Source organism: Chelonia mydas, chromosome 5 (assembly GCF_015237465.2).
Source record: "Chelonia mydas isolate rCheMyd1 chromosome 5, rCheMyd1.pri.v2, whole genome shotgun sequence".
NCBI lineage: Eukaryota > Metazoa > Chordata > Testudines > Cheloniidae > Chelonia > Chelonia mydas.
The window spans coordinates 60,227,340-60,238,507 of record NC_051245.2 but is presented as its reverse complement, the minus strand read 5'-3'; the positions used below and the strand labels follow the sequence as shown (position 1 = coordinate 60,238,507).

The 11,168-nt window shown below is 40.8% G+C and overlaps 1 long non-coding RNA gene across 1 annotated transcript in view; it reads left to right on the top strand.

Annotated features, from left to right (window-relative positions):
- LOC122466000 overlaps positions 1-11,168 on the top strand; it is a 58,742-nt gene that overhangs the window by 45,486 nt on the left and 2,088 nt on the right. The window lies entirely within an intron of this gene.

Here is an 11,168-nt window from a genome sequence, read left to right as displayed (position 1 = left end):
CAAATGGCCATGCACAGTCTAGTCCAGGGGTGGGCAAACTACAGCCCAGGGGCCGCATCCGTCCCTCCAGACGTTTTAATCTGGCCCTCAAGTGCCTGCCAGGGAGCAGGGTCAGGGGCTTGACCAGCTCCACATGGCTCCCAGAAGCAGCAGCGTGTCCTGCCTCCTGCTCCTACACATAGGGGCAGCCAGGGGGCTCTGCACGCTGCCCCTACCTCAAGTGCCACCACCGCAGCTCCCATTGGCCGGGAACCACTGCTGCAAGGGTGATGCCTGCGGATGGGGCAGTGCGCAGAGCCGCCTGACTGAGCCTCCACGTAGGAGCCAGAGGGGGAACATGCTGCTGCTTCTGGGAACTGCTTGAGGTAAGCACCCCCCAGAGCCTGCTCCAACCCCCTGCACCAACCCTGATCCCCCTCCCACCCTCTGAACCCATCAGTCCCAGCCTGGAGCACCCTCCTGCACCCCCAACCCCTCATCCTCAGCTCCACCCCAGAGCCCACAGCCCCAGCTGGAGCCCTCACCCCAACCCCCAATTTCGTGAGCATTCATGGTCCGCCATACAATATTCATACCCAGATGTGGCCCGCAGGCCAAAAAGTTTGCCCACCCCTGGTCTAGTCCAAAGTTGGCTTTTAAATATTTAAAGGTCCCTGCCACAAAAATAAAAAAAATTCACTGAGATAAAAATTTCCCTCAGACTCGCCAAATACTATTTTTAAAGATATACAAATAGAAATAATTTACTTCAGGTTATATTCAGAGATGATTAGTTGCAATAAAATGTGCTACGTCTAATCATTCATCAGCCTACAATACAGCAGCTATTTATCTCTTGTGTATACGCTGAGGCAAACTGAAAGAATACTTTTGAAGTGTTCATTTAGCTGTAGAAGCAGCTACATATACTGTGATCCAATATATCATAAACAGCTGGAATAAATCACAGTATGCTTCAAAAGTATTGTATGCTGAAAGCAATACTAGCCTTTAAAAAGCCAATAAAAACATTGGCATAGCAAGGAAGCTGTGTCAATTACTATTTTATGTACCTTCCTAAGGAAATTAAATCACACTTATGAGAGATAAATCAATCAAAATCTTCAAAGTGACTAGCACAACGGAAATATTTACAAAAGTCTTACATTAAGTGCTGACAAGCCCAGAAGTCAAAAAATTCAAACCTGAATCTGAAATTCCATCTTTAGCCTTGTGTCTAGTTACTGCAGCATGTGGTATGTAAAACTGCCCATTGCTTAGAGACAACTGCAATCTCTAGGCAAAACAAAATGAGTTAATCTTAACTTCTAATTTCCTGGCTTCTGCTGATTTAAATTAATCCAGTAATGTTATTTTAACACGTTTAGTTTATATAATTTTTCTTTTAATTTTTTCTTTAATTTTGAAGAGCTCTCATGAACAAATAATGCTAAAGAGTAAGTTCACTCTGCTATGCTGGAGTTAGCCCTGAAAAATCACTCTGATGCTGCACAACGAACTTTGGTATAACCCACTAAAAATTCCCCCTAAATCACTTTTAGGCTTAAAAATCCTTGTTATACATTTTCTCCATACACGTTTTTAAATACAATAATGGCCTTTTTGGAAAGTCATTTACTAATACAGGACCTAGTGATGCAAACTCTTACTCACAAATTCAGTGGAAAACTATTCCCTTCAGAATTTTTCACACGATTGAGGATTGTCAAGACTGGGTTTGTAGTTCAGATAGGACTAGTCCATATTTTACAGATTAATGGCCTACAAAGTCACTTGTAAATTACAGGTGTGTAACTATAGCTGTAATGGTACAAGCCCTAATGTAGTTACAGCTATCCTGGTATGACGGTGACTATACTACGGACTTCTGTCATCATAGCTACATCAGTCTGAGGTGTGAAAAGGTGTGATTTGTGACCAATATAGCTGTGCTCGTGAAAGCCCCTAGTGTAGACGTAGTTAAACAGGCCAAATTGTACTTTTACCTGGATTGCTTGTTTTGCTTGGAGTGGGTGGAATAAGCTATATTGACGAAAGCACACTTTTGCGGGTAAAAGATGCATCCACATTAGGAGCACTTTGCCAGTATATAATATGCTGGTACAAACAGACAGGCTCACAGACCTTGTCTTCACTGTAAAAACAAAAAATAGGGTTTTTTTACAGTGGGATAACTAATGTACATTAGCCACCATGCTGTAAAATCCTAATGCAGACAAGACATTGTAATTGTTACCATAAAGTGGCAAGGCGAGATCAACACTATATACCTGACTGTGATTGACCTTGCCTAGTTTACCCCACAGTAAACGCCACTCTCCAACCTCTCCTGTCTCCAGCACCCAGACACCCAGCTCCCAATGGGATCCAAATCCCAAATAAATCTGTTTTACTGTGTATAAAGCTTATACAGGGTAAACTCATAAATTGTCCGCCCTCTGTAACACTGATAGAGAGATATGCACAGCGGTTTGCTCCCCCAGGTATTAATCAGTTACGCTGGGTTAATTAATAAACAAAACTGATTTTATTAAGTATAAAAAGTAGGATTTAAGTGGTTTCAAATAATAACAGACAGAACAAAGTAAGTTACCAAGCAAAATAAAGCAAAAACACGCAAGTCTAAGCCTAATACATTAAGAATCTGTTCACGGGTAAAGTCTTACTCTGAGATGTTCCAATAAGCTTCTTTCACAGACTAGACTCCTTCCTAGTCTGGGCCCAATCCTTTCACCAGTACAGTCCTTGTTAGTTCCAGCTCAGGTGGTAACTAGGGGATTTCTCATGACTGCTCCCCCCCCCCTTTGTTTTGTTCCAGCCCCTTTTATAGCTTTGGCACAAGGCAGGAATCTTTTGTCTCTCTGGATCCCCACCCCTCCTTCTAAATGGAAAACCAGCAGGTTTAAGATGGATTCCAGTTCAGGTGACATGATCACATGTCACTGTAAGACCTCCTTCTTCATTACCTAGTAGCTGGAAGACACGTCTACAGGAAGGCTTGCAGGTAAACAAACCCATTCACAGTTCATTGATTCTGAAGCACCCTTAATGGCTTCCACTTAACATGTTTACATCAGTAATACAAGTTTATATCTTATTCTCCTAACTTCAGAGTATAGATGTGATAAATCAACCGCTGAGCGCTCTCCTGTCGACTCCAGTACTCCACCGGAATGAGAAGCATAAGCAGAGTTGACAGGAGAGCATCAGCTGTTGACTTACTGCAGGGAAGACACCGCGATAAGTAGATCTAAGTACGTTATTCACATAGCTGAAGTTGCGTATCTTAGATCAACCTTGTGTGGTAGTGCAGACAAGCTCTAAGTCAATGGAAGAAGTCTTCCATCATACTAGCACTGTCTACACTGGGGGTTAGGATGGAATAGTACGTCTCTCAGGGATCTGGATTTTTCATACCCCTGAGGCCTGGTCTACACTAGGAAATTAGGTCAGTATAACTGTGTCACTCAGGGGTGTGAAAAATGCACTACACAATTAAACTGACATAACCCCCAGCATAGACAGCACTATGTCAATGGGAAAATTCCTAGCTATCACCTCTCAGGAGGTGGATTACCTATGCCAACGGGAAAAGCCCTCCCATCAGTGTTGGTAGTGTCTTCAATGAAGTGCTACAGCGGCACTGCTGTAGCATTCTACAGCCATGTCTACATTACCACTTATGTCAGCAAAACTTATGTCACTCAGGGGTGTGAAAAAGCACCCCTCAAACAAGTTATGCTATGTCGGCGGGAGAGCTTGACATTGGGGATGGCTGGGGCCACTCATTGGGAGTGGTTTAATTATCTTGACAGGAGAGCTCTCTCCCATCAGCATAGAGCGGCTACTTGTGAGATCTTACAGCAGCACAGCTGCATTAGTACAGCTATGACACTGTAAGCTCTCTAGTATAGACATATCCTAACTGTAGACAAGGTCTGAGAGACATAGCTATGCCTATGTAAGTTCCCAGCGTAGATCAGTCCTCACACAGATGTCTCTGCAGTTACATGTGATTCACATTGTTGACGTTTTCTTTGCAACCATATGAGCTAAACACTTATTTCTTCTATAAAATGAAATCTGAGACTCTAGGGAACAAGACCGTAGCTTGAGCGTGGTGCTGGTATGGCCTATGGGCACATACTGGCTGTTTCTTAGTCCTGGCCCTAACATGCCCTAATACACCATTAGATCTGGGCCTTTGTGACCACATGCAAAAGTTTTTGCAATGGTGCATGGGACATCGTACCAGTGTTCCATCTGCTATGACTATCCTCTCTTCCTTCAAGATTCACTTCTGCCACAATGTCTACCAGAAATGAACCACCTATAATGACTTGGCTCAGGAGTGGTTGAGGAATGTCTCTGCATATGTAATTTCAAAACATATATTCATACATTTACTATGTCTAGCAAATGCACTTGCTTGGAGCTACTCTCATCACAGCTGCATTAGGTTATTGTACCATTGCAGTGCGTCTTTGCTATAGACTGAAAACACTGTCACTGCAGCTGCAACAATGCCCTTGGCCCTCCTAGCAGTAACTCTACAAGTTCATCTGCTATCTCCTTCATCAAAACCAGTTTGGGTCTGCCTCATCCTTCATCTCACCTCCAAACAAGAACGGACTGTAAACAACATCCTCATTGACCATCCCACTCCTGTCCTGCCATCAGTCCTAATGATCCAATAATGACATTTTCAAAATGGCCTTGTCCTCCTCAGACACTTCCAAAATCTTTGGAAATCCAAATCTGAATGCATGAAGTAAGCAAACTTTTTTGAGTTGTTCAAAAAACACTAGTGCTTCATCAGTTGTTCAAAAAACACTAGTGCTTCATCAGTTGTTCAAAAAACACCAAGATAATCATATAGAAATGACATAAAGCCTCTAAAGTTGAATACAAAATTATAAATTGGATATTTACTCACATGGCTGTCCTGTCACAGACCTATTATGGATTGTGGCATCTATCCCATATCTCCCGCCACAGAAGGTCTATGAGTTGCAGTGCAGTTCTAGCTGTGCTGGTCCCAGAAGACTAGAGAGACAAGGTGTTTGAAATAATATTTTTTATTGGCCAGTCTCTGTTGGTGAAAGAGAGACAAGCTTTCAAGCTTACTCAGAGTTCGTCTTCAGGTTTTCATGTTATAAAAGTTACTAATAAAACTGTGTTACGTGTTATCTTTGCTGCTCTAGCCATTTGGAAGTAGGGCTTGCCCTAAACTGGGAGGTAAAAAGTAGGGGTGTGATAGGCAGGGCCTTTGTCAGGGCTCACACTCAGGCAGCTTCAGAAACCTTTCCCCTTTTCAGATGTCTTTTGGGGTTTTAGCAAGTCTTTGTAAGCAGCAGAAGCTTATCAGCATTTCCCTCTCAGCTATTTTGTAACAAGAGTCAGTTTCTTACAAGATACAGCACCTTTTCCTGGTTGCCCACTCTTCCTTTGGGCAGCTCTCCTTTTTAAGCTTGTTTCCTCTGTCTGGAGCAGGCTCTGCAGGTGTGTCTATTTGGTAGGGATTGAGCTTGTTACCCTTCTCCTGATTGGGATGGGTACATAACCCACCACAAAGGGAATGAAGGGTAGCAAGCAAAACTGAGACCAGCCAAGTACTGCCTCAGGTGCTTCGGAGCCTGCCTGAGTGAGTAGGTTGACAAATGATGGAGACAGTACACTGAGCTAACAGAAATATTCCTGAAGAGTTTGCAGGAGTGTTGTAGGACTCCATTGGTAAAATTAATGGAACCTTTACAGCTGCAATATTTGCATTTATTGCTAGTGCTATAATGGTGTAGCATAAGCTGGTGGTGAAATTTGCTCAGAAAAAATGCAAAAGTAGTATAAACATCATTTGTGCACTGTTACAAAAATGTATGATGGTGTAAGGTATGTTACCAGCATGCCAGGGGCTTGCAATGGTTGTGGTAATGCTGAACTGTTGTAGTGAAGTCAAGGTCTGCAGCACTGTTCCCTATAAGCTGTGCGCATGTGTGCGTGCACACAGATCCTAAACCCCGTGCACATGGCGAAACACCGCATCCACAAAAATTTGCACAGAAGCAATTTTTTGCACACACAGCCTGTCAAAAATTTGCACAGAAGCAATTTTTTGCACACACAGCCTGTCAAAAATTTGCACAGAAGAAATTTTTTGTGCACACGGCCTGTCAAAAATTAGAGGGAACATTGGTCTGCAGTGGATTTGAGAGTCCAATTCCAAATTCTTGTAAACAGACTTCTCAGAGTAGGGTTATTGTGTTATAATCTGAAATGCATCCAAGGATCACCGCATCCCAAAACCACCAACCAAGATTTAGTAATGGTGATATAATTTATTCAGCAGGTGAGAGCTGGAGTGTTACACCGTGATAAAAGGTTATTTAATAGTAGACAAGACAATATAACTGATTGTCAAAAAAATAACATAACAGGGATTTTATTTAAACCGGAACAAATGTAACTGGATTCCATCTACCTACAATAACATTAAAGAGATGAAGCATATATATAATTAAAATGATTTGAAAATATATGTTATATACACCCACTGTAACTTACTACTAAGTGTACCACTGCAGCACCAGCAATAACTAAATATAACCCCCTAAATAAAGAAATATAGCTATATCTATCACTGTATGCACAGACTATTATATAATATGTTGTTATTTTTAGTTTAATTCAAGGTTCCCCTTTTCCCAAATATCTCACTGGGTTCTCTCTAATACCCAACTCTGTCTTTGAGCCTCAAGCACCTCTTGTGCCTTCCTGAAGCGATGGACTCAACTCCAGTAATGCTTACTTGCAGGAGTGCACATTAGATCAGCCCCATGAGGTCTGATGGACCTTTGGTTCTCCTATTCCTGATCTCCGGGACCAATGATAGGAGATGACCAGAACCAATGATCAGGAACAAACGGGAATGGATGCTCAGGAACAAACTATCAAATATGTACTGACCTGACCAGCCAACCTTAAACTAAAGGGACTCTCTTCTGCATGTCTTTCTGTGCTGCTCTACCTCAGTTTCTTCACTTACTCTCAGGTTCTCTCCAGGCTGGTTTCTTCCATCCCTCTAGCTGCCCTCTCTCTCTCCCCTGCCTCTCTCAGTTTACTGCCAGACTCTCTGTTTCTCTCCATCTCTCTCTCTTAGGCTCCCTTCTGCCTGCCTCTGTCCCTCCACCCCCATCTTCTCCTCTGTCACTTCCCCTACTCTGAGGGGAGGGGCCACTTCCTCTCACTTTCTCAGGCTACCTCCTCTCTATTGAAAAATTACAGTGCATTCACCCTGAACACACCCTACATCATATATACCCATACAGAGCTGAGTCCCTTTACCATATTTACATTCTGATTGTATACTCACTAATTCAACCATTTCAGGTCTCAGAGAACTGGAATAAACACCAAAACAATTCCTGCTCTCTCAAGGTTCTCTCTAAAGCACTATTTTTAGGAGATGTTGAATGATATCTAGGAAGGAATCCTTTATTGCTGAGGAATTATTCTGGGGCTGGGAGCAATAGGGGATAGAGAGGAATGCTTCCAGAAAGAAAACCCTTTCCTTATGTAAAAAATAGCCATTCTGTATTGATTCTGAACATCCTACCTCCTCTTAAGAATGAGCTGGAGGAAGAAGTGGGATGTGTTACCTGTCTGCTTGAACTGACTGGATGGTTGAGCAGCTTGTCCTAATTTATGAAAAGAATGGGAGGAGGGAGGGGAACCTGAGTTTTGATGGTCTGTCCCTCACAGGGCACTTTACATTAACAAATTAGGCCACAGGTGCCCATAGGAGCTACAGCAAGTGAGAGGAGGAATCCGCTAAGAGTATGTCTTTGTTTGCTGAGGATTCCTTTAGAACAGAGTCTAGCAGCATTTATGTCCCCTAAATGGCAGGTGTCCTTGAAAGGTGGAGACATCAATTTTATCTTGTCACTGAAATCTTTGGTCCAGGCAGAGCTACAGGGCCCTCCTGGTAACACCAAGGAGCTAATTAGATTTGCTTCCAACTTAATGAAATCCTGAGCAAAGTCATTAAGGGTTTAGATGGCAATAATTGACTTAGAAAGAAGCTAGTGAGATTCCATAGGGAACTACTTTATCTGACTATAGCTGTGAGATGCATTCTATGGATGCTCTGGAAATGTAAAATTCATAAATGGTGGCTCCCAACTGAGAATCTGCAAGCTTGACATTTCTGTACAAGACCTTTTCTGTATTATGGTCCAGCACATCCCCAAGAGATACATTGGAGTCTAATGGGCCCACAGAGGATTTGTTGCAGAGTGCTGAAGGAGGAGCTAACAGACAGAACCCCCTGTTTGATTGTATTAACAATCTTAGCTAGTCACTTGGGCTGCCCACCAATTAGCTACTTTTGATGCCCTCTTGTTTGATTGTTGCAGTGACCATGACCAGTACTATAAGCCTAGAGTGATATATAGAAAACTGTCCAACAATTAGCTACTTTTTCTTAATGAAAACCAACATACACTTTTCTTTCTTGGAATTTTTGAGGAATAAAGGAAACATTTATCATAATTTCTTAAATTTGGCTACATTTACAAAGACCTAGTGATATAATTAAGTAGATCAGCTCTTGCTGAGAGACTCTAGAGGGCTGTGCCTCTAAGGCTCAGAACCACTTCTCCATACCCTAATTTCAAACATAACAAGGCAATAGTGACTTTAAGCTGTGTGAAGCCTAAAGTGTCGCATGAAAATCTAGGTCCACTCCTGAAGATCCAGCCCCTCCCCCTATAGTAAAGCTCACTCAGGAGCCATGTTGCCATAAGCTCCCTCTCCAAAGGCTGCATAGTCCCTCATGCTCACCCTCCCAGGTGGGAAAAGTCAAAGGAGAGTGCTCACCCTCCCAGGTGGGAAAAGTCAAAGGAGAGGAGTTTTTACATCTAGTAGATTTCTAAGAGTAGAAATAAGAGTAGATTTCTAAGTCTACTGGATTTCTAGTAATGAGACTATTCCCATAAATAAGTATTACTCATGTAAGAAAAGGTTTGCAGGATCAGTCTGAAATTTACTAATGTAATATAGTATAACATAAGTTCCAGCCTGTTGTTTTCTTCAAGTTCATCTCTGTACTATAGCTCTTTACATGGACAATTTTCACTGATAAGTGAATTCCATAATAAATACTATGTTTGTACTTATACAGCTCCTTTCATTACAGGATTTCAAAGCACCTTACAAAGGTGAGTAACTAAGTCTCATCTCCATTTTTAGATGCAAAAATGAGGTGCAAAGAAGTTATGTCTCTTGCCCATGGTCAGTGGCAGAAGCATAATAAGATACAGGTCTCTCTACTCAATCACATTATTAATTTATGTATTATTACTGTAGAGACTAGGAGCCCCAGTCATGGGCCAAGAATCCATTGTGCTAGGCACTGTACAAACTCTGATTCCATATTCGACATTGCTATACCCCCTCCCTCAGTCATCACACTACAATAACCTCATCCCTGATCCCAATGTTTTTCTGCATTGTCCTAGGGTGAAATCCTGGCACCGCTAAAGTCAATGGCAAAATCCCATTGATTTCAATGGAGTCAGAATTTCACCCTTAGTACATTATGATATTACTATTCCTCATAAGACATAATTTTCTTTTTAAAGGAATGGGTGATTTTGTATTTGTTTTTCTTTTTCTTTGGTTGATAGTTGTAATTTTTTAATTACACAGTAAAATATATTTATCTGTCTAATACAATGGCTCTCATTAGATACCTGATTTTTCCACAAAACTCACAAGTCTTCATTTCAAATGTATAGCACAAATCTAAAGCCTGGAAACTAATGTGGCAGGCAATCATTCCTAGTCAGACTTGACTGGAGTGGATGAATGAATGAGCTTCATAGAGCAAATGTAAACCAAAACCAATGAACATAAATAAGCTGTTTTCACCAGTTCCAGCCTAAATCTAAATTTAAACGTCCCTTCAACAAAATAAAAAACGTACAATTGAAGAAAAGAGACATTTTATTATAAAATATGGGACAGCAAAATCAGATATCTTTAAAAATGCACGTGGAAAACAAGGAAGGGCCTTTTATAAGCTTGCAATTATTTTATCGCAGAGTGGGATGTACAGTTCTAAGAGTCAAAAGTTATAACTGTGGTGGTATTCTGACAGAGCGTAGGAGTGAGTGGTGACTACAACTATTTATAGCAAATGGGATAAACAAACACTATTACTATAATAGCAAACAGGGCTATTTTGTAAAGAAAACACACTGAAGCATGTTCCTATTTAAGGAACGGTATCTAAACCTGTGGGACAATAAGAATGGTGCAGGAAAAGAGAAGAAACCCAAATGTCTGCTACATATTAAATTACAGGGTGGAGACTCAAAGAAATTATAGTTAGGAACAATATATTCCTCTAATTGGTTAAATGATTCTCCAGTATAATATAGGTTTATAAGACACATACTGCAAAAAGACTGAAATTCTATGTATGGAAAAATTATAATGAGAATGCAACAAATCTGATTGTATTTTAACAAGGAACCAGTTTAACAAATAAACTCTACTACTGGAAAAGTATACCGAGGTTGACATGCTAGTAATCATGCAAAAGTGAAGTGGAATACATTTTTTTAAATAACCTTTATAGTCATAATTTTAAAATATTTTTACAAATAACAAATCTAAAACAGTGAAATTCTATACCAAATAATATGAAACAAGGCCAAGGTCAAGAAAAACATGTAACTCAGCAAAGATGCCCTAAACACACAAAATTGCAGATAATTTCCTATTCACACAGTTTAAAAAAAAAAAAAAGTCCTTCTATTTCTAGTTAGCATCTTATACTGCATCCTCACTGTCATGTTTTCCCAGAACTGGGAAATAAAACAAATATAACCACTTCCTTCCTCCTCATTCAGAACACCATGTAGAAAGTTAAGCAATAATCATCACTATTGTCTTCTAATAGGATTCTGACTTGTATAGTACTCTTTATGGAAAGTCAACAAGTTTAATTATATGTTTCAGAGTAACAGCCGTGTTAGTCTGTATTCGCAAAAAGAAAAGGAGTACTTGTGGCACCTTAGAGACTAACCAATTCATTTGAGCATAAGCATCCGATGAAGTGAGCTGTAGCTCATGAAAGCTTATGCTCAAATAAATTGGTTAGTCTC